General features: G+C 38.6%; 1 long non-coding RNA gene across 1 annotated transcript in view; it reads left to right on the top strand.

Moving 5' to 3' along the window:
- The window catches only part of LOC148146785 (uncharacterized), a 76,068-nt gene that overhangs the window by 3,925 nt on the left and 46,770 nt on the right, over positions 1–25,373 (top strand). The window contains exon 2 of the long non-coding RNA XR_015760481.1: positions 19,249–19,510. This is a non-coding gene — a long non-coding RNA (uncharacterized LOC148146785). The remainder of the gene's footprint in view (positions 1–19,248; positions 19,511–25,373) is intronic.

The following is a 25,373-nucleotide window of genomic DNA, read 5'->3' as shown; positions in this document are numbered from 1 at the left end:
CTGAAGACAGATGTGTTACGCTGTTTGTTATGAAATTAACAGCATATACTGTACCCTTAAGAGAGAGTGAATGCTGCTCTGAACTGAGAGCCTACAAGCACCTGTGTAAATGACTAGATAGCAGTCTCAGACTGTACTGGAAAATTGAAAATATGTAACATTTAGCTGTGAAATAGATACCTGAATTGGTTGCTGTTTTGACAACCATTCAAATTTAAACAATCAGTTTAAATTATGCCCTAGGATACTAAAACCCAATCAAGTTTGAATTTATTATTTTGCCAATATCAAACCAATGAGATGATTTGATGTTGGGGACATAAAAAAATGGCATTTTGAAAATCAGACAGAGTTACTACCATCAAGACACACCCAAGAAATTAGGAAACACTCTCTACCAAAGGTACCTTTTCATATGAAACATATATGCAGTAAAATGAAAGAAGACGACCCAGGGAGACCTCAGCCAGAAGAAGAAAGACACTGGAGCTGACAGCCACTGTATGGTTTATATTATTTTCTTTAAATAGTGAAATTTGGGAGTTCTCTGTCACTCACATTGTAAGAGATTATGAGGGGACGTGAGCTTTTCTGGGTGTTTGGTTGAATTAACAGAAGGGCTCACCATTGTGTTGTAACACATTGCAGATTTCTGTCTGGGATCTAACTTGTACAGTATCAATATCAGCTAGGGTCATGGCATTAAAAACTGGGAACTAGAAGTAAAAATTGCTATGGATGCAGGTGAGCTGAATAAGATGCATGAGCTATATGCAGATTTTTTTATCAAAAGAAAGCATAACTCATTTTCCTTCAAATAATGGTGTTAAACCCATAAATATATTTAAGGATACAGGAGCTGCTCAAACTCTTTTGCTGGATTTAGTTTTCCTTACAGACAGTCCATTGAATGTCAAGTATTAGTAAAAAGGGTAAACGGATAGTATATCCCAATTGTACAAAGTTAGGGTTTGACTTGTTATCCAACCAGTGGTAGTAGGAGTAGATAGGAAATTATCCATGGATGGAGTGGATCTACTGCTGGATAATGATTTGTTGGAGTGAAGGTTACAGCTTCACTCATAATTACAGAAAGCCCACGGGGTATTAGAGAGATGAAGGGTTCCAAGAACAAGTTCCAGTCGTTTTTCAATTCCATTGCCAGAGGTCAAAGTAATACCACAGCCAAATATTAGAATGGTTGAAACTTTACTGAATGATGAGGATAATTCAGAGGAAGTGTTTGGTATATCTGCATTAATTGAGGCTTGGAAAGCAGATCCTGAATTAAGTAAGTCAGCACAGACAGCTCACACTAAAGCTGAGTCCTGAGAATATTAAAGGTAGATTCCTGATGAGGAATTGGAGAGTTTCTCGCAGAACTGTGGATGAAGAATAATGTCATCAGCTAGAGGCACCATCCAGATAGCATGAGGAAATAAAGCAAATTGTGCATGAAATTCCCATGGCAGGTGTATGGAATAGTGAAACCTTAAGCATTAATAAACATGCATTAATAAATAAGGATACAGTGCCGCTCTGTAAAACATGCCGTACATGTCAGATAGTAGTTAAGCCTCAACACATAATCAAACTGCTACCTTTAATACCCAGTTTTTGAAGAACTATTTGGTAGGGCATTAGTCAATTTAGAAGAAACCTATGGTTGTAATAAATAAATCACTAGTCTGTTTGAAAAATAATGAACACAAAGCTTTAATTGAGATATATAGATGCATAGCCCTGTCATAACAAAAGATGGACAGGAAAAGTTGGATGCAGTTAGAAAAATATGAAACAATTGTTAATGTCTTGTACAAATTCATCTCAACCATCAAGCTTAAAATTTTGATTATGGTACTCAAGAAGTAGCAATTCTGTCCAATGTTCAGAGGACAAGGAAAAGCAGGAACATTCTGTGGAACAAAATGAATGCAATATCGTTGAGCATCCTTTAACAGTCTCCACGGTAGCATCATATCCAAATCATCACGTGCAATGAAATTTTCAATGAACAAATTAATGACAGCATCAGTTTACAAACAACTTCATCTCATTAGCATATATACTTAAAAGAAATGTAAAGGAAGGGAAAGAAAGCAACCCTTCAATTCCGGTGGTCCTGTTTCCCACCATTATCAACCATGTCTTGTCTGTCTTTTTTAATAATGGATAAAGTGTAAGTTATAGATTTATTAGCTAAAAATCATATTTTCTAATTTCCATCAGTTAAAGACTATTTATTTGTTACCAACAGTAAGTACTGAATTGTGATGAATGTTTTCTTTTGAATTAAGCTTATCAGTCAGATAAATTAAGACTTTGGATAATTGGACTAAATCTTTTCTGGGGCTTTATATCTCCAACTCCATGAGTCATGGCACCAAAAAAATGAGGGAGCATATAAACTTTGAAGGTAAACTAGTAAGTAATGTAAAAACAGACAGTAGGAGCTTCTTTAAATATATTAAAAGGAAAAGAGAGGCCAAAGTAAACATAGGCCCCGAATGATGAAATAATAATGGGGAATCAGGAAATGGCAGAGGAGATTAATAAGTACTTGCATCAGTCTATATGATAGAAGGCACTAATACCATTTCAAAATGATTATACATCAAGGCCAAAGATGGGAGAAAAATATACAATAACTATGGTGAGAGAAACAGTACGAAGGGAAGTAATGAGCCTAAGGTACAATAACTCTCTTGAACCTGATGGGTTATATCATGGGATATTAAAAGAAATAGCTGTAGAGATCATGGATGCACTGGCAGTAATCTTCCAAGAAACCGTAGATTCTGGGGAAAAAAGATCCCAGAGGATTGCAAAACTGCCAATGTGATGCTTTTATTCATAAATGGAGGTAGATTAAAATAAAGATAACTGTCAGCCAGTTAGTTTAACATTTGTCATTTGGAAAATATTAGAGTCTACTTTAAAGGATAGAACAGCAAAGAATTTAGAAATACATGATATAATTAATCAGAGTTTATCAGAATTCTTTGAGAAGGTAACAAACAGGATAGATAAAAGGAAAACAGAAGATGTAATATAATTTAATTTCCAGAAAGAGTATGATAAGGCACTGCACAAAAAAAGCTACTGAATACAATAAGAGCCAATGGTATTGGGAATAGTATATTAGCATGGATAAAGGATTGACGAACCAATAGAAGACAGAGAGTTGGAATGGGGAGGTGCATTTTCAGGTTTGCAACAAATAGTGGAGTGATACTTGAATCAGTACTGGAACCACAATTATTTACATTATACATTGATTTATATGACAGAGATGAACATGCTATCACCAAGTTTGTAAATTATATAAAAATATGCCAGACGTCAAATGGTGAAGATGACACAGATTTTACAGATGGACAATAACAATTGGGCAAAATGGTAGATGGAATATAATGTGACAAAATGTGAGGTTCTGCCCTTTGGCAGGAAAACTGTATATTAATTAAATAGAGAATGATTGTAGAAAGCTGCAGCAGAGCGTGATTTCAGGGTCCTCATACTTGAATCACAAATAACTATCCAAGTTAAGTGGGTGATAGGGAAGATAGATGGAAAGTTGGACTTTTTTCAAAGGAAAAGAGTGTAAAAATAGGGAACACAAACAAAAAGTGCTGGAGAAACCCTATGGAATCTGTGGAGAGATAGCACGGTAATGTGAACAAGGACTCGGAATATTAGCTCTGCTTTCTCTACACATGTGCTTCCTGACCTGCTGAGTTTCTCCAGCAACTTCTGTTTTGTTTTCAGATTTCCAGCATCCACCGTTCTTTGTTTTATAAAAATAGGGAAGCCTTGATAAATTAAACAAGGCTCTAGTTAGACTGCAACTGGAATATTATGAACAGTTGGCTCTCTTAACATAAGGAAAGATAAACTGGCATTGGAATCAGTCCAGAGAAGGTGAACTCAGTGGATCCTGTCTATGGAAGCATATTTTTTAAGAGGAGAGGTTATGTTGAGCCTCTACCCATTGGAATTTAACAGAGAGAAAAAAATGATTGAAACATCTAGGATTCTTAGGAGTTTTGACAGGGCAGATGCAGATTGGTTGTTCTTGCTTATGGGAGAGTCTAGGACAGAGGACATAAACTCAAAGTAAGGGAGCATCCATTTAAAGCAGGAATGAGGAAGAATGTTTCCTCTCCAGGTATAATGAATCTGTAAAATTCTTTACCTCAAAGGCCATACAGTAAGGACCATTAAATATACTCAAGGCTCAGTTGGACAGATTTTTAATCATAGGGCAAGTGAAAGTTTATGGGGAAAAGGCAGGAAAGCAGATTTGTGAATTATCAGATCACCATGATCTCACTGAATGGTGGAGTAGACTTGATGGGCCGAATGGTCTAAGTTGGCTCCCATGTCTATCTTATGGTCTTTACAGAATTGGTAGAGCAGAATTTCAACTGAAATGCTTGTATCCAGCAATTCATTCATTCAACAGCACAGAAAGGCCAACATTACACTTTAGCTCAGTTTGCTCATCAGTATGTTGCTCAGTCTGAATCTGTTATTCTAAAGTAGTTTTATAATAGCTCTCACAATTGCCTGGAAATTAGAATGAGATGAGGCTCCACCATGCTGTTTGTTCTAGCATGACACTGTAGTACTCATAAAGAAGTAAATCACTAAAGTGCATTCAACTAGCTGCCTTATAATATTATTACACCTTTTTTTGAAAATGGAATCCATTAAACTTTGGCAACATATTCCTGGTATGAAGGACAATGTCTGCAGGCAATTTCCATTCACTGTATGAATTTTGTGCTTAAAATATATATGCAATCAATGCAAAAAAAAACTATTTAGTTCCACAAGCCTATTCTTTTCACAAATCATGTGCATTGAGTTCTGCTCCACTTAGTCTCCTGAGGACTATTTCAAAATAAAAACTCACAAAAACAATTCAACGTAACTGCAGAATATCTACCAACCTCAATGCTGAAAAGTCACCATTTGCACAGATGGTAGCCTTGTACACCTTAGTAACAAAAGGTTCTGCATTCAATTTCCACTCCAAGTTTTAAGTTTAAAAGTTGACGCAGTGTTGAGGGAGCACAGATGATGGTTGGTTTTCAGATGAGGTACTACACTGAGGCATCATCTGTCTGCTTGGGTGAATGAAAAAGATTCCCATGGCACTATTTTGAAGAGGAGGGAGTTTCTACCTGCTATTGTGGCTAAAATCTATTTAGAACATAGAACAGAACAAGACAGGAATTGGCATTCGGCCCACGATGTTGTGCCAACATGGCGCCAAATTAAACTAATCCCTTCTGCCTGCCCTTGCTCCATATCCCTCTTTTCCTTGCATACTCATGTGCTCATCTAAAAATCCCTTAAATGCCCCTATCGTATCTACCTCCACCACCACCCTGACAGCATGTTCCAGACTTCTACCACTCTTTCTGTAAAACACTTGCCCCTCACATCTCCTTTGAACTTTCTCCCTCTCATCTTAAATGCATACCCCCTAGTATTAGACATTTTAACTCTGGGGTAAAGATTTTGACCGTCAACCCTATTTATGCATCTCATAATTTTATGGAGTTCTCCCCTCAGCCTCTGCTGTTCCACAGAAAGCAACCAGAGTTTTTCTAGCCTCTCCTTGTAGCTCATTCCATCCAATCCAGGCTGCATCCTGGTGAAGCTTTTCTGCACCCTCTCTAAAGCCTCCACATCCTTCCTATGTAGTGGTGATCAGAATTGAATGCAGTACTCTGACGTGTGGTCTAATTAAAGTCTTATAAAGCTGCAAGATGACATCTTGACTCTTGTACTCAATTCTCCGACCAATAAAGATAAGCATGCCATATGCCTTCTTTACCACTCAATCTACTTGTGCTGCCACTTTCAGGGAGCTATGGACTAGAACTCCAATATCTGTCCGAACATCGCAGAATCACATTATCTGGTCACTATTGCATTACTATGCTTTGGAGATTGCTTGGCTCTGATTAAGTGCTGCATTTCTGACATTACAACAATGATTATACCACAATACATATTTGATTGGGTGCAAACTGCTTTGATACGCTTAGTGATTTTAAAGATTATTATAGAAATGCAAATCTTCCTTTCATGCCGTGATTATTGGCACTGGCCAGTTACTTTCCCAAATGGTACTTACGGAGTCTCAGCTGATCAGGAACCACATCTTCCACATGTTACAAAATCTTGTTTCTTTATTCCAATAATCTTCATCTCCAATTTTAACCAGTTATATTCTACAATATTTGGGGGATATAACATATCTTTAGCTGTTTTTGTTGACATGCATAGTTCTGTGTGTTGAAGGATCTACCAAATCTCATTGTCTGATGTAGTGACGTGCCCAAAAATGCACTTTCTTCATTGTTTCAAGCACTGAATTCACATATCAGGAATCAACCCTCAACATTATCTTCCGAACACATTATTCTTACCATCCAGATGGGCAAAGTGATATTGTTCATAATAAATCTACCGTCTGTTCTGCTATAATACATGTTTCTTCAAAGCGAATTGGCTTTAACGCAATTGAAGAATTTTAGACCGTTATTTGTAGACTGCCAAATATCTTTACCTTATTGGCTATAATGTGATTCCAGCCCCATTAGTTTAAATGGTGCAGCTATTATGTGATTTTCTTATAACATAAGATCACATGAGAATGGAACTATCGTGTTATATTGGAACTGACTGTATATATTTATGCACTATGTGAAAGTCTAGAAGATGTGCAACTATTGGGACATTTCCCAAAATTAAAAAGGTTTTTAACCATGTAGCTTCTTGGAAAATGAGGTCAATAGTTGATTATACATTGTAGTTTTCCTGCTGTTTACAAGTAGTCAAATGATTTTAAAGAAAGAGACAATTAAAACGTTTACAGCAACAAGACTTGGAATTTATGGCTTTTAATTGGTAGAAAAATTGGCTTTGGAAAAGATTATGGGGGCCGATGGTCTGATGGTTGCTGGATTTGATTGCTGTTTTCACAAAACTATGTGATCAGTAACGAAAGGAAAGTCTGGAGCTGCGAGGCTCTCACTCTCGTTTTCTCTTATTAGAACTGCTTGGGAGCTTGTTAAAGTTTCCAAATGTTGGTTGAAATAACTCCAGAGAGGCCGGTATCTCATCACCAAGTCACCCTTTATTTACAAGCAGAGAGTCCTTGACACTCATCCAGCTCCCTCAGAGCCAGCTCTAAGAGTGAACAGAATATCTGCCACTCCTGTTTATATCTGTCAGCCAGGGCTCCCAGATTGGACCAGGTTAACAGTTCCCAATCAGGAAACTCATATTCTATAAGGTCCACCTAGTTGATCTTGTTACACTATACTACATTAGTATTTGTGACTATCTTATATACACTGAAAATCCTAAAACCCTGAAAGCTGTGACTGTTTTCCAAAGATTCAAATTGAGCATGTTTTTTCCCTACCTGAAAATCTTCCATTAGTCTACAGCTGTCAACAATTCGATTTCATTGACAAAAAAACTGGCGGACAGTGAAAATCAACAAATTCTAATCTTTGTTGTCAGGTGTGACTTTGCCTTTGCCCCTTTTATTAAACAAGGATATACCATCTCTGCAGAGTTGTATTTATGTAGCTTGAGTGTGTTGGTGTTGAGATTCAAATGGGTTATAGAGTTCTAACTGCAGTAGTTCAAGAAGGCAGCTCACTACTACCTTCTTAAACAAAACTAGAAATGGACAACAACTGTTGGCCAGCTAGTAATATCCATGTCCTATCAGCGATTATTTTTTATATAAAAGTTCAAGATGATAGTTTTGTTGTTAACCTGCTTGTCCCATTAATTGTCAAAATTATTTTTATTTTACAATGAATGGATCATTTCTCTATGTTTATTAAAGATACTTAGTGAAATTCTCTTATCCTGGACAGTAGTGCAAAAAAGGGATGGAGTGTTGCATCCAGTTCTGCTTGCCCTGTTATGGGAAAGATATTACCAAATGGGAGAGGGTCCAGAAAAGAATTACCAGAATGTTTCCAGGAATGGCAGGTTTGAGTTGTAGGGAGTGGTCGGATAGGCTAGGACTTTCTTTCACTGGAGCATTGAGGGGTGACCTTATAGAGGTTTTTAGCATCATGAGGGCTATAGATAGGGTGAATGGCAGGCAGGTGTATTTTCCCACCAGTAGGGGATTTCAAGACTAAGGAGCATTAAGGTGAGAGGAGAAAGATTTAAAAAGAACATAAGGGGCAATGTTTTATGCAGACAGAACTTTCAGAGAAGGTGATGCTTGCATGTACAGTTACAATCTTTAAAGGACATTTAGATAAGTACATGAATAAGAATGGTTTGGAGGGATATGGGCCAAGTGCAGGCAGGGCGGGCTTAGTTTTGTTTGGGATTACGGCTGGCATGGACTAGTTGGACTGAAGGTACTGTTTCCATGCTGTATGACTCGATGACTCTATGACTAATACTAATGGTACGAGTAGTGCAGTAATAGGGTTCAATTATCAGCACTTTCCTTCTATCACATCATTACAATGTGTATAGTTAGCTATGACAGGACGACATCTGAACTGTTTGAGAATGGCAATAGGATCAAAAAGGTTCTGGCATCTTCAGTCTTTGGCATATACTTGTCTTTGTTGCTGTATACACCTTCAGGTCATGTATTGAAGATGTTTACTTACATTAGTGGAAATTGATGAAAAACTGATCAATGTTGCTCTCCTGAGATCCAAAATAAATGTATACCAAGTCCACATCTGAGACTTGCTTGACATTGACAGGGGTGTATTAAAGTTCCTTACTGAGCAATAACTTCAGCAGCAAATGTGCAAACTCTCTCATGCCTATGAAAAGTTTGGTTTTACATCAGTCAAGACCCAGGATGTTTTCATGCTGCTATTTATCAGCAATGCCAAAATGATGCTGGAGGTTGTTGGTAGCTTCACATATCTCGGCTGTCTGTCACTGATGCTGTAATTGATCTACACATCACAAAAGCTGAAGCCATTATGACCAAGTTGAGGAAGACGATGTGGAACAATAGCCATCTGGACAAGTACACCACACTGCAAGTCTAACAAGACTTTGTGCTTGGTACACTCTGCTAAACGGTGAAGTTTGGATAATATACATTGGGCAGGAGAAAAGGCAGAAAGGTTTTCATCTTAGCTCTCCAAGATGTATCCTCAGCAGCTTTGGCAGGTCCTGGAGTATGATAATCCCATCAATATAGAAGCTACCATTGTATCATTGCAAAACCAACAATATTTTTGTTGCCCTGGCCACATAACATTGGGTAGATGGCAACACTATAGCTAAACACTTTTGACAATTGTAAGACTGTCAGTGGCAGCAGTACCCTCTGTAAACTGGCAGCTTGGAAGGCCTTTGGAAGAGGCAAGTGGAAGTAAAAGGCTCAACTGGCCAACAAGAAGGGTCAGAAAAATAAGTGACCAGTGGTCCTGGTCTGGGACTTATATTGTTGTGAGGTATACTGTATGTTGTTGTATAAAATAAACATTCTGAAGGAGTTAAGAAGAATGTTATGTTGCCCCCAACCATTTGACTCATATCACACACAGTTGTACGTAGGTGGAGCAGATGTGTCCACACCAGTACCCCAAGAGGCTAGTAACTGTGCCTCACCAAATACAATTGTACTTATTGATGTGATGTAATATCTTCTTGTAATCCATGAACAGTGCCACTTCTATAGATACTCTACCATTCATTATTGGTTAGGCCCAAGACAAAGAAAGACAAAGGAAGAACTCAAATAACTTGCAGAGGTGACAGAGACCACAAGGTACACTGGGTCAGTTATGGTCACCTGGGAAAATGCACCTTGGTGCAGCAATAGTCCTCAACAGGGGAGCTGATGGCCTAGTGGGAGTATCACTAGACTATTAAGCTAGAGGCCCTGGTATTGTACTGAGGAGCCGGGTTCACATTCTACCAATGGTGGAGTTTGAATTCAATTTTTTTTGCTGATTGTCATTAAAAACCCATCTGGTTCACTGATATAATTTTAGGGGTGGCACGGTGGCTCAGTGATTAGCATTGCTGCCTCACAGAGCCAGTGACCTGGGTTTGATTCCCCCCTTGGGCCACTGTCTGTGCAGAGTTTCACAGTCTGTGCACATTCTCCCCATGTCTACCTGGGTTTCCTCCCACAGTCCAAAGATGTGCAAGTTAGGTGGACTAGCCATGGGAAGTGCAAGGTTACACAGATAGGGTAAGGCGTGGGTCTGGTTGGGATACTCTTTGGAAGGCCGGTGTAAACTTGATGGGCCGAATGGCCTGCTTCCACGTGATATGGGTTCCATGAAGAAGAGCATGGAAAAGGGAGCCAGATAAGTTGACAAAATACTGAAGGAGGTGCTGTAATAATCAGCCGAAGGTTCTAGGAGAGAAAGATCCCTACAGGAATAATTTTATGAAAAATTGGTGCAAAGACCAGAAAGCAGAGGTAAGGGAATATAAACATAGCCTTAATCTCTCACAACAAATGTTGCTGCCATTGTAATTATGCTCCAAGTGTTGCAGCTGCTAGGGACAGTTAAATGGCCAAAAAAGATGTTCAGTTTTTGGCTTTAGAATCAGGAAGGCCTCAGAATCTATTTAAGCTAAAAGAAAAGCAAATTTAAATAAATCCAGTGAAAGAGTCTAGCACCAAAAGTAACGTCAGGAAAAAGTAAAGATTTAAAAGCACCAGAACTCAGTAATTAAGCCACAGCTTCAACAGAAAGCCAAAATCTGGATCTCCAGGAGATGAAAGCTTGCCAATGTACAATCCTCAGTCACTTTCATCAAATTCTTTTCTGGAAGCGAATGGTCATGACAAAGAAAGACTTGCATTTGTAAAGGACCTATCCTGATGACCAGCTGTCTCTGTATGCTTTACAGCTGCTGAAATGTAGCCACTCTTTTGGTGTAGCACATTTGACAGCTACTGTAATTTGGGCGCAGCAAACCCTCACAAAATGCAGACTGATAATGACCAGATGATCTGATTTTACATTGGTTGAAAGTTAAGCATTGACCAAGACACAGGTGGGAGTGTAATATCTATATGCAAGAGCAGTTTAATATCTGATCTAAAAGATAGTGCCTCCAACAATGCGGTACTCTCTCAGCACTCCTCTGGAATGTAGTGGCATTTGAACCTGGAACCTTCTGATTCAGAGAGTGACAGGAGCTGACACTGAATAGAGCATCATCCTGGCTTGAGACAATCTAACATTATCCTCAGAATGGTCATAGTAATATTCTGAAAATATTATACCTCTGTCTACTTTCAAGGTCAAACTCTCAGTTCAATTGCAACTGGCCTTGGCCACTTGATGTTAAATTATAGATGCAGCTAAGTTCAGAAGAACATGTTGATATACATTCCAAAAGGAAATAAGGGTTGGTAGGCCTAACAGGATGACTCTTTTTAAGAGCTGGCATGGGCATGATGGGTTCAATGGCCTCCTTGTGTCTTGTAAAACTTGATGATTCTATAACACATGCGATGGAAAGGAAAGATTTTAAACGGGGAATCACAAAGGAAGCAAGATCTTCTGCCCTGAGAGCCTCATCTCACTATGTCTGAGAACAGAACCAACTCAGTTCCATTAATGTAGCTGCTTCTAGAACAATGTTAAAGGATGGTTTGTGTAGGTGAGGTCATTAAGAAGTCAGTCATCAATCACATTTGCTGTGCCTTACTGTAAATGTGTACAGTCAATTACTAACAAAGCAGATGACATCTGATCAGGGAATAGACAAAGAAAACAAGTTAATTAATGATGATTTTTTTTCTTCTCACTCAAATTCAATTAGTTGACCACTAAAGGAAAACAATTAATTTAATTAAGACTTATATTAGACTAAGGCACAAAACAAGCAAATATTGATTCCATATAATCAGCATCTGTACATAATGGCCTTGACTTTGCTGAACTAAAAAGAATGAGCGTTTCAGCAGTCTTTGTTATTACTGGATAAAGTTGACAGCAATTTCGGGAAACCATACATGCAGTTAAACACAAAAATGCAGCTGCTGCTTTAGCTATGTTTTACTCCTTCATAGGGTGGAGTTCTGGCTTTTAACTGATGGAAGTGTACCAAAGTCTATGTAATGGTGCAAATTTAGGATAGTTACCAATTAGCATTATATTCAAGTGGATGAAAAGCTAAGGATTTTCAAATAAGGAATAAATTAGCTAAAATGGTGTAATAAGTGATTATTAGTGCTGGTCAATCTCCCTGACTCTGAAAATTTAAATTAATTCATGTAAAGTTTCATTTTCTGAGAAGATGGAAATTGAATGAGTTTATATTTTTAAAAATCTACTTTATCTACTTTATCTACTATTTTATCTACTTTTTCAAAGTCTGTCATGTTGCAATTCTAATCTTTGCTTCTTCTGCACTAATTTAAATCAATTTGTTTTCTTTATTAAATTCCTGTAAAGTGAGTGTCTTAGTCAGGATTCTTCAACACTGAAGCACCTTATTATGCCATATGGAAAGCATCACCCTAGATCAGATACAGAATAGTAGAATTCTCTGATAACAAACCAACAAAATCTCTCCACAGGACTGTACATGAGGTCAACATTCAAAGGTATTCCTTCACATTCAATAGGTGATCCAGGCCACTGAAACTGAATCATCCTGTACATTGTACAAATGCAAATATTTCATAAAATGATACAACACAGTATAAGCCCTTTGGCCCTCAATGTTGTGCCGGCCTTTTATCCTACTCTCTAAGATCAGACTAACCTACACACCCTTCATTGTACTAATTTCCCTGGACTTATCCAAGAGTTGCCTAAATGTCCCTAATGTGTCTGACTCTACTACCAGTGTTGGCACTGCTTTCCACACACCCGCCGCTCACCATTATGCCCCCTCATAAGAGACATTTCTGCCATGGGAAAATAGTCTCTGTCTATCAACTCTGTCTATGCCTTTCAACATCTTGCACACCTCTATCAAGTCACCTCTCATACTTCTTCGCTCCAATGAGAAAAGCCCTAGCTCTCTCAACCTTTCTTCATAAGACATGCCCTCCAGTCCAGGCAGCATCCTGGTAAATCACTCCACACCCTCTCTAAAGCTTCCACATCTTTCCTATAATGAGGCAACCAGAACAGAACACAATATTCCAAGTGCGGTCTCGCCAGGACTCTATAAAGCTGCAACATAACTTCACGGCTCTTAAACTCAATCCCCCTGCTAATGAAAGCCAACACACCATATGCCTTCTTAACAACCCTATCAAGCTGATTGGCAACTTTGAGGGATCTATGGACATGAACTCCAAGATCCTTCTGTTCCTCCACACTGCCAAGAATCCTTCCTTTAACCCTGTATTCTGCATTCAAATTCAACCTTCCAAGGTGTGTTCATTCTAATTAACAGGATATAGATGATCTAAAGATGATCTAAACTAGAGCTGAGTAAATGACAGTTGTGTCCCCTTCATGGAATTAGGTCAGGTAATGTAATCCCATCCTTGTTTCTAACTCTTTCTCTTTGATTTGTTCTGTTTGAGCTATGTCTGAATGTTTAAGAGGTTGGTAGCATTGTCCAATCACTGTTGAATAAAAGTAATCAATTTAGTTGGCTTCAGCAATATGAGATACATGGTGAATTATTAGGGATGTAGTTTTAAATGTCATTCATAACTCTGAGGTAAATGAATAAAGAGAAATTATTTGAACATCCTATTTTGAAGTAATAAAGTAATCATCATCCTGACATGTATTTCTCTACACCTTTACCGTGGATGAAGACAACTCTGAGTTTAATAGAAGTGGATCAGAATTCATTCCAATATAAAACATGATGACCTACCAAGCAAATTTGTTCAACTATAATGAGTTCAAGTTGGAAGCTATAACTCAGAGAACAGATTACTTTTCACAACCATTCCAGATAAAAATGCCTTGTTTTTCAACCTTTGTAATGTTAATAAAAGTCTGCTATTTGTACAAGAATGACTGTGCTATGTTTCTACATGTCAACCGAATTTGGCTCACACTCACATGCTGTAAACCTCTATGACTCTATTCACATATGCCAGTATAATCTACTTGCCAACCATTAAATTGTCCTCCTCCTGCACAGTTTTTGTGTTATAATGTCAGTGACTAAAAGCAAAACTAGTCTGAAAAGCAAAAGGAAGCTTCCCAATGCCAAAAACTAACGTGCATTTATTTAGCACCATTCATGACATTGGGATGTCCCAAAGCACTTTACAGAAAATGAGGTGACTTTGAAGTTTAGTCATGTTGTTAAGAGGGGAAATTACACACACAAGGACCCAGAAACAGTAACAATGACTGGATAATCTGCTTTGATGATGTTGGTTGAAGAATGAATGTTTTGGAGGATACTGGGGAGCAGTTCCACATTCTTCAAATAGGATCAGGAGATCTTTTTTGTTCATCTGAGATGACAGAAGGTGACTTGGTTCAACACTATACAAAAGACAGCACCTTCATATTCCACTGTTGCATTAAATGTCAGCCCAGAGTACAGGCATGAATCCCTGGAGTGAGGCTTGAACACAAATCTTCGACATCAGAGACAAGAGTATCCCAATCAGCCAAGAGTGTTGCCTCAAGTGCACTATTGTCAACACGTGGGTACTGATGATTCTGATCTAGGACACTGAACTATTTTAATAATTAATCATTAAAAAATCATTGAATAGTTAGTAATTTTCCAGCTTTTAACCAAGAAAATGCAATGGGAATATCACCCTGATAGTTTTTTGGTTAAGTATATGCTGTGGGACAGAAAACAGCTGTACAGGGCAAATAAGATCTGATCTCCTGCTAATGCTGGTTCAGTTTAGGTGATGCTAGAGATTTTCAGTTTACAACAATGCTCGCAGGTCAAAAGAAATCAACTGGACTCCCACTCATGATCATTGTCCAGGGAATGCTGCCAGATGAGAGTGGGTGTGCAATGAGGATAGGTTAACAACCATAACCAAATGGGCACATGGGTATGATAAGGAAGTGCTTTTCCTGCTCAAATAGCTACATACCAACATAAACTTTTTCGTTGGGTGACAGACAAGCAAAGACATACAGATAGCATTTGGACAGAGCAGTATCAATGCAGTATCCTTTTCTAATTTGTTGTTGCAAGCTCATTACACTGCTCATAATGTTGGTTGCTGCTTCTTCATGTGCAGGAAACTATAGCGTCTGCTTGGTCTGTGTGGAAGAGGAATAGCACTTCTTGGTCTAACTAGAAGAGTCCCTTGCAGTTAATATGATATAGTTTATTGCATATCACCAGCTAGCTATAGGTTGCATTGAAATGAAAGGCATTAGGAATACCAGGATGTTAGGTCTCACTCCAGCTTATCATCCTAGTGAGTAGCTAACATTCTGCAATGTTAATCCTTTCAGACCATGTACAAGAATTGTCATTTGTTTCTGAATTTGTCCAATTATAATAAGCTTTAAGTATATTGAGTATACTTGTCCGTTATTGTATAAAGTTTGTACATGGACAAGTTAAATTATTTAGTTGAAGTGACTTAATAACGTTAAAGTCCACTGAGTATCCGACTGTAACATTTCAATTCTCTTCAAAAATCTGTCAAGATTTTTCACCTCCCACTTGCCTTGCTTTGTGAAGTGAAACCCAAATCTATTTCTAATTTAGTTTTTGGAGGTGGTGAGCATTCTGTAACTTTTACTAAGTGGTTATTACTAGTCAAATATCTACAGCTTTCTGACAAAAAAAATGAATTTCTATCTTATGCACAAGGAGTCTGACTGCAATTGCAGCGAGCAAAACAGAGGCACTAAACAACTTGGATCCATCTGGCGAACAACTAAGCAGCAGTTAAATTATTTTATGCTTTACCTTCTGTACATATTGGTGCATTTGGGGAGGGTACGCAGTGATTAGGAAATGGCACATCAATTCTTCACTACACTAAGCTAATTATTTACAACAAAGTATTGGAAATGCAAACATGAATGTTTAGTTTTACGATATAACAGCATTAAAATCAATTATTTTGAAGTACTAAAAATGAGCCAACAACAATTTGAATACATGTAGCACATTTATTCTTAAGGTGGCACGGTGGTTCAGTGGTCAGCACTGCTGCCTCACAGCACCAGGACTCAATTCCAACCCCGAGTGACTGTCTGTGTGGAGTTTGCATATTATCTCTGGGTGCTCTGGTTTCCTCCTGCAGTCCGAATATATATGGGTTAGGTGGATTAGCCATGCTAAATATATATGGGTTAGGTGGATTAGCCATACTAAATATATATGGGTTAGGTGGATTAGCCATGCTAAATTGTCCATAGTGTCCTCAGTTAGGTTGATTTGCCATGGAAAATGTAAGGTTACAGGAAAAGGGTAGGGGAAAATAACAGTGCAAATTTTAAGAAAAATGTTACTTATTTATAGTCATGGAGTTATACAGTATGAAAATGGACTCTTCGGTCCAAGTCTATGTGCCAACCAGATATCCTGTACTGATCTAATCTGATTTGCCAGCATTTGACACATATCCCTCTAAACCCTTCCTATTCATGTATCAATCCAGATGCCTTTTAAAATGTTGTAATTTTATCAGCCCCCATCACCTCCTCTGGCATCCCGTTCTGTACATGCACCAACCTCTGTGTGAAAAAGTTGATCGTTGGGTCCCTTTTAAATCTTTCCCCTCTCACCTTAAACCAATGCCCTCTAGCTTTGGATTCCCCTATCCCGGGAAAAAGACCTGGACTACTCAGAAACAAAACCAGAAGTTGCTGGAAAAGCTCAGCTGGTCTAGCAGTAGCTATGAAAATAAATTAGAGTTAATGTTTTGGGTCTGGTGTCCCTTCCTCAGAACTTTTCTTGGCTATTCACCCTATCCATGTCCCTCTTAATTTTATAAACCTTTAGAAAGTCATCCCTCAGCCTCCAACTGTTCAGGGAAAAAAGCTTCAGCCTATTCAACCTTTCCCAATAATTCAGACCCTCCAATCCCAGCAACATCCTTGTAGATCTTTTCTGCACACTTTCAAGTTTAACAATATCTTTCCTAAAGCAAGGAGACTGGAACTAAACACAGGCTTCTAAAAGTGACCTCATCAATGTCCTGTCATGCTGCAACAAAGCCAGGTTCATATGTACAACACAACACTGCGTTCAATATGAAGTCTTCATTGAAGTGAATTTAAAATGCCTGCCTGCAGTGTGTATACCTAAGCACAGGATCATAGAATCGTTATGATGCAGAAGGAGATCTCTTCAACAAACATCATTATCTAATGGTAGAAGTTACATGACTATGGCAAGCTCGGAAGGACAATTGCAAATGAGTGCATTTCAATCCAATCATCCTTTTTTTATACTAAAAAACATGCATTACAATATACAATGTGAGTTACACAAATATACTTAAACATTCACGCAGCTATGTGAATGCAATTGAGTACAATTATTCCTGTAAGTTTTTTATAATGCATGGGACATAGTCCTTAACTCTTGCTGGTCTCTGAATGTACACATGCCTTTTGTTGCCGTTGGCTGTTCTTCTGAGGACATTGTCTCAAGAGACCAGGGTATGTTGTTCTTGTATCACTTGTGGTTGCCTTTGTTGCATTTCTGTTGTTGGGTTGCTGTGGACCTCTGAGTTTGGTGGTTGATGTGTGATCTGTATAGGTAATTCATTCACCTCTTCCTCTTCATCTACCTGAGGTTGAGAAATAGTTGATCCAGTTGAGTGTATGTAGCTGCAGTCACAAAGTGACACCATCCCTATAAAGGTCCCAACTTGCTATATGGGTTGACTCTTGCTGAGAGTGTGAAGGTTTGCACCCTGATTGGCTCTCCAATGCTTCATTCTGACAATGGTTTAACAGTCTTATCAAAATGAAGTTTGCCTTTCTGCTATTTCACCTTGAATTTGATCTCATTCCTGTTGCTATTTCTGGCTTCAGTAGCCTTTTCACTATTGGGAGAGTAACATGAATTAATTTTTGGCCAGGACTATTCCCCATGTCTCTCAATGTGCATGTCTCCACTCAAGGATTAACTTTAACACAGCAGTATGGGATTTGTTCAACTTCTTTGTCATAGCTTTGGCAATTTTCACTGAACCACTATTTAAACTGTGGTTTGCTTCAGTTTGCTTCAGTTATTTGTGTTTATCTTCGTAGTAGCTCACAGCTCTGTCTGCAGCTGTGTCTTTTTATGGGTTTGCAATACTTACCACAGTGTCACGTCTGATACCATGCACCACACTGTGCTCAGCACAAAGTCTTTACTGAAGTCAACCATACCCATTCTACATTCTTCTTAATGGTAACTGTTGAAGAAAACTCTTGAGACTCAGACCTTGAGACCTAATTAGTTTACTACACGATATATCATGGGGAATTCACCATCCTAACTGCGGCTCGGTGTCATTCCGAAGTACATCAGGATACTACAGGATTATATAGAGAAAGCAAATAGGAGCTGATCGTTAATTACACAGTTTGGAATGCTTACAAGTTGGTACTAAATTAGAGGTTAGTCATTAAGGTAAAAACTAAAGCACTATTATGCATTCCACAAGTGGACAGAACAAGTGGTATCACCATTTGTTCTAGTTACACGGATTGCTAACACTAAGCAGAGATGTCCCTAATTAGCTGAATGACTGTGAAGTGGCAATAACTTGTGAAGGAAGTGGGACTAATTGACAAGTTTATGTCGGCTTGACTGGTTCTACAGCCTGCACTGATCATTCATCAAAGGGAGGAAACACTATCTTGACACCTTAGGAAGATAAGGCCTACCTTTCACATTTCCTCATAGTAAGGAATGCACAGCCAGCAAAGTTCTGGGGACACAAAATGATTTCTCAGCCGGATTAGGAAAATGGTTTCCAGGCAAACCATGTTAACTTTTCCCCAACAGTAACTCACACAGACCAGTGCAGATGTGGAAATTGACCATCGAACAATGCAAGTATAGTGCTAATGCACCTATGATAATATCTATTAAAGCATCTATTGTAAGAGAAAAATGTACATGATAAGGAAGAGAATGCATAGGTAGGTGAGGGGATGTAACGCTCCTCAATCCCATGAGAGGCAGGCTGCCAAGGGGAACAAGTCTATGTTGAAGGAGACATGGAATACCTACAGCTGTGTAGTGAGTAATCCTCCAATCTGCACATGTTCATAAATCTTGCATAAGGGTGGTGGCTTGCAACACAATGAAATCTTTATGTTTTTCTAGGATCCCTCCGGATCCCACCTGATGCAAGACAAAAAGAAAAGGAGTCCCAGTTTCTGGGTCCAGCTCTAACAGCAAGTCACAGCACAGCTCCGAGGAGGAGGAGGAGCCTCAGAGGATACACTGTCAAGACCTTCCTCCTGACCTTCCAGCTGCACTGAAACATTTGCTCTGATTGGTTGGGTGTCACATTCTGATGAGCAGAGCTCTAATACAGATCTGAGCCTCTGAACTCAGCCATTAATGAGTTGACGGATATACAGAGGTAAGTCAGGTAATATCTACAAAAGCTGACAGAAGTCACACCCAGATTGGAGAGAATGGCAATGTAGTCTGCTCAAGTCCTTTCTAATATAGTGGCTCTGGTGTATAAGCTCATGGTTGCCTCCACATGATGGATGGCAGGCAGTTTGGAGAGCCAGTTCCAGAAGAACCATCAGTATTTCACTCTGTCATTCAAACCATGGATGTCATTAGCCAGGCGAGAAGGCGTTAAGGGGCCATGACCTCCCTTCAGGTACCCCATTCCCTCAAAGGGTGAGGAAGATGCCTTTACATACTAACAGGAAGGAGGGGGGCAGACACACTAGGGGATTATCATCTAGAGATGCCAAGTAGCACAACCCTTCAAAGATTTGACACTAATGTCATCTTACACTTAAAGTGGTGCTCGTAAGATTGAACAGTGCTTCCTGTGACTACTGGATTGTCGAAATATCATTTGAACAAAGTGATAACTCACAGGCTGAAGGTTATTAAATCCCTTAAACCACCGAATGAATGTTTTAAAGAATAGCATCATCAGTATCCCTATTAGATTGTCTGTGAAATTCTCTAAATTACTCCAGAAGGGGTTCAAGGATTATAATAGAAGGTTTTTGTGCTGTTTGAAGTGTCTACTGAAATTGTTGTGAAAAACATTAAGAGTCACTTTAATCAGAGTACATTGGCTGACCCTCAGTCAATATAAAAGATAAGAGAACATTTTTGCTTAAGATTGAAACATAGCTGATTGATTTGGTTTATTATTCTCAGTGGGCATGTGAGTGAAAGATTCAGAATGTGATGTGATGTTGTTTCAATATGTTAGCACATGTAAGGTATAACATTTGGACTCACAATCTTATTTAGATGGATAGCCGAAAAATTATTAACATCTATGTACATTTTTTAATACCATCTCAATCTTGTATATCATTCATGTAACATGTAAAACTATGATATTACTAACTTAGAAACATCACTAGCTGACTGACTGATGAGCAGGATGACTGTCTGTCCAACCAATTTTCAAAAGACTGTCAGACTGTAAAGAGAATGAAATAGAGGCCTTTCATATTAGAGTGTCTCGTGTCATTATGTCATCTAGCTGCCTTGAAATTTTTTTAAGATCTGTGAGATAATAAAACAGAGTGGGAGAAGATGGAGACAAATGACTCAAATATCCTGGTACATCTAGGAGCTTTTTAAGATTCTAGTTTCCATATTGCTCTAACACCTGTTCAGCAATATACCCTGAGCTACTGGTTGTCAGGGTCATACCTTGAGGGGTATATGCTTATTGAACCTCTTTCAGCATTCTCTGGATTTGGTCTTCATCAGTGCCCTGTCTCCACATCTATTCCCAGGTATGTTCCTCAATGTCTTTATTCCACACTACCATGATGTCTATGAGTGCCTCTCCCTCTTGCTGAAGGAAAAAACAAAGAGCTACCTACTGCAGGACAGAGCTGTAGAAGTAATGAAGCCTCCCATTTGCACTGTTGAGACTTTGACAATCCAATATCTCATACGACTGCACTTGGTGACACCAAAGAGCATAACATATTTCTTAGAAATATAATTGCAAATAATAATTGTGATGACACGGGGTAAACTCTCCTGCTTACTGTAAACTGGCAACACAGAAAAGATTTATCCCGTGCAGTAATCTGTGAAACTTTGACAAGCCAAGAACTATTTAAAGTAAAAAATAACAACTTGATTTCTTAAAGTATAATAGAGAATAATTAACTAACAACTATTTACAACTCCTCTCTAACCTATCTTTTACCTTCCCTTCTATAAGACTAGTCCAATAAAACTCCTGATTACGATTTACAAAACAAAACTTCTTATCTCAAAACCAGGCAGCTTTCAGTTTTCTCTGTATTCCTGTCGTCTTTTTCTGCTTCTTTGGGATTCTGTTTCACAGGTTACTGATCAATAAAGGTACCTTTTCGGAGAGCTATTTGTCAGACAGCCTTTACATGCTAATAGCTTGGTAGTTCTCCTCCCAACTGTTCAAATTTCCCTAGTCTTATACCCTCAAAGCATCGGATTGTGTCAATAGCTTTTAAGATTGTCAATATACTAAGTTCAAATTGGATTGGAGTTTGGTATTTTTGGGGGCATAATTTGAACTGAATGGCCTAATTCAAATCTGTTTTGTCGTTTCCAGGCAACCAGCTACCCTAGCTACCCCAGGAGCAGGGAGCACATGTTACATTTTATCTATTTTCAGAACACTTGGTGCTGTCAAGTAGTTTTTGCTAACTTTTGCTAACTCTCTGACAGGTACAGTGCACCCACATCTTCATAACACCTCCCCCTTAAGAAAAAATGAACCATCATAATGAAAAGATGACTTCACTTTCTTTTTTTTAATACATTACTCTAACATGCCGATAACTTTAATATAAGTTCACCTCAACTTCTTCCCATATGCCTATGTATATATATATAAAACATTAAATAAATACAAATCTCATCTAAACTCTATCAGTTAAATCCGCAGTAACCCATCTGTGATTACATTCTTATGACCTGCAACATGTATGATTTTTAAATTAAAAATCTGTAACATAAAACTCCAATGAAATAGTCTCATATTCTTGTCTTTAAAGCGTTCTAAAAATGTAAATGGATTGTGATCCGTGTACACAACCATCTCTGACACATTGTTTGCAATGTACACATTAAAATGTTGTAAGGCCAGTACCAAACTCAACAATTCCTTTTTGATTGTGGAGTATTTCCTCTGGTAGATGTTGATCTTCTTTGAAAAGTAACCAACTGGCAGTTCAATTCCATCCTCATTTTCTCATTTTCCTGTAGGAATACAGCTCCAACTCTTCTGTCAGTAGCATTGATGGCAACTTTAAAAGATTTTGAAAAGTTTGGTGTAGCTAAAACTGGTTTGGTGGTTAATATTGATTTCAAATGGTCAAATGCCTCCTGGCATTGTTCTGTCTACCAAAACTTTGTGTTCTTCTTCAGCAAATCGGTTAACGGTGCCACTGCACTGCTGAAGTTTGGAACAAATGTTCGATAGAATCTACTGAGTCTTAAGAATCAAAGCACCTCTTTCTTCGAGGTTGGTCATGGAAATTCCTCAATAGCCTTCGTCTTTACGTTCCCCGTTGTCAATCTTCCATGACCGATGTTATGTCCCAAGAACGTCACCTCTGCTTTTGCAAATTCTATTTTATTTAAGTTTATCACCAGTTTTGCTTCTCATAGTTGATCAAAGAGCTCTGCCAACTGTACTGTGTGATCTTTCCAGCACTTACTAAAAAATCTCTACATCGTCTGCAAATAGGCTGCACAATTTGTTAACCCAGCCACAACGCTGTTCATGAGTCTTTAGAATGTGGCAGGTGTGTTGTTCATTTCAACGGGTATTACTTTAAACTGAAAGAGCCCATTTGGGGTTATAAGCACAGAAATTTCTTTCGCTGTCTCTGATAAAGGTACCTGTCAGTAACCACGCATTAAGTCCAACTTGGTGATGTAACTGGCTTGTCTGACTTTCTTGATACATGCCTCCAATCTAGGAATTGGATATGAGTCCAATTTTGTAACGGCGTTGACCTTCTGATAATCCATGCAGAATTGTTGAGTCCTGTCCAATTTGGGAACTAAGACGATCAGTGAACTCCACTCGCTTTGGCTTGTTCAATTATGTCCTCGTTGAGCATGGCCTCTACCTCCATCTGGACCTATCTGCCTTTGAAAGGATTAAGCCAATAGGGGTGTTGTTTTAACCGAGCAGTATTCCCTATGTCTACTTCATATACAACAGCATTAGTCCTCCCCAGCTGATTCTTACATATGTCCTTATATTGCAGTAACAAATCTTTCAACTGTGTTCTATGCTCCTGAACAGACAGCTTACTAACCTATCCCAGTCCTCAAGGACTCCTTCATTTTTTAATCTATTTCGAAGGACATCAAAATTCATATCATCTGGATTTGATTTGGCAAGGCAGTAACTAACACCTGTTTCTCCAGGTCTTTCTCTCTAGGATAGTACGGTTTCAATATGTTCACATGACATATTTGATACCTTTTTTTTCCTATCTTGCATCTTTTAGATAGTTCACCTCACTCAACTTTTTCTCAAATTGTTAGAGACCACTAAACCTGGCTTTGAAGGGATCTCCTATCACTGATTACAGTACTAACACGTTATCCCCTCAGGAAAACATCCGAGTCTCAGAGCTTTTATCTGCCACTCGCTTCATTCTACACTGTGCTTTCTTTAGTCACTGTTTAGCTAACTCACCTACTCTATTTAATCTCTCCCTCACCTCTGATATATAATCTAAGTGTGAGATCTCTGACTTTTTCCTGTAAATCTTTCTTTAATTAGTTTCAAAGGGCCTCTCTCTTCATGACCGAATATTTACTAAAAAGGGAGTGAACTGAGTAGATTCATTTGGGGCATCTCTGATGGCAAGCAGTACAAATGGGATACCTTTATCCCAATCATTCGGGTAATCCTGACAATACGCTTTCAGCATGGTCTTCAAGATCTGATGCCACCTTTCTAAAGCTCCCTGGGATTCATGATGAGACATACTGGATTTAAAGTGCTGTATATCTAAGCTATCCATAACCTCCTTAAACAGCCGAGCAGTAAGTATGATCCTTGACCTGACTGAATCTCTCTGGGTAACCCATACTGTGTGAATAAAGCTACTAACCCCTCTACCACCCTTTTGCCTTGATACTCCATAATGGAATTGCCTCCAGAAATCTGGGAGACACATCCATTATGGTTAACAAGTACTGGTTCCCACTTTTAGTTCTTGGGAGGGGACATACACAATCAATTATAACCCACGTGAAAGTTTCTTCAAATGAGGGAATTGGCAACAAAGATGCTAGTTTTATTACTGCCTGTGGCTTACCTACCATTTGGCATGTATGACATGTACAGCAAAAGTTAACCTTCCAGGCCAATAAAAATGTTTTTGTACCTTACTTGAGTCTTTTGTCCCCTTAGGTGGCCTCCTACAGGTAGTTCATGTGCTGCCCGTAACTCCTCCTGTCTGTATGCTACCAGCAACACAATCTGGTGCACTTTGGCCCATTTATCCTCTGCACTAACCTGCCGTGGTCTCCGTTTTCATCTGAGGATTCTATCTTTCAGATAATAACCCTCTGAAGTATTCTCTGCCTCCTTTTCAGGGTACGCATCCACATATATATCTTTTATTGTCTTGTCTTGCTGTTGCATGTCCCTTAGCCTTTCAGGACTAAACACTTCTGTCTGACCCTCTGCCTGTTCAGGTTTTTCCTGCACTATTACTTCAAACAGGGTATCCGCTAACTGAACCTCAACTCCTTCATCATTCTCTTTACTTTTTGCTTATGGGATCTGGTTACCAGACAGTCTTGGAAAATGCCAGGATATTTCCTGGCTTTCCTTGGGCTTCTCCACAACAAGGGGTGTCACTCCCACCTTGGATCCTGCTAAATCATTCCCAAGAACAAACTGAATTCCTGGAACTGACACTGTTTACATGCGGAGTGACTGGTGGTTGAGTAAATTAAAAGTGAGAGAGATTGCTAAGGTGGTTCTGGGATTTGAAGATGATTCTCAAATTTGCCAAGAAAGTTGAGAAGGAAAGAAAAAGGCCATACTTTTAGAATTAGCAAATAATTTAGATTTGGGTTTCACCGAGGACAAAAGTAAAGTTGAAATTGTAAGAGAATTACTCAAACACTTAAATTACAAAAAGTTAAAATTACAATTAAGGAAAATGGAGTTAGAAGTTAAACAGAGAGAGAGAGGAAGAATAGAGAGAAGGTACTTAGTTGAGCAAAAAGAGAGAATTTGAACTTGAGAAGTTGCAACTTAA

The sequence above is a fragment of the Chiloscyllium plagiosum genome, unplaced genomic scaffold (assembly GCF_037043375.1).
Source record: "Chiloscyllium plagiosum isolate Xiang-an unplaced genomic scaffold, Cpla_swu_hap1 HiC_scaffold_19, whole genome shotgun sequence".
In the NCBI taxonomy this organism is placed as follows: Eukaryota; Metazoa; Chordata; class Chondrichthyes; order Orectolobiformes; family Hemiscylliidae; genus Chiloscyllium; species Chiloscyllium plagiosum.
This window is presented reverse-complemented; position numbering and strand designations above follow the sequence as displayed.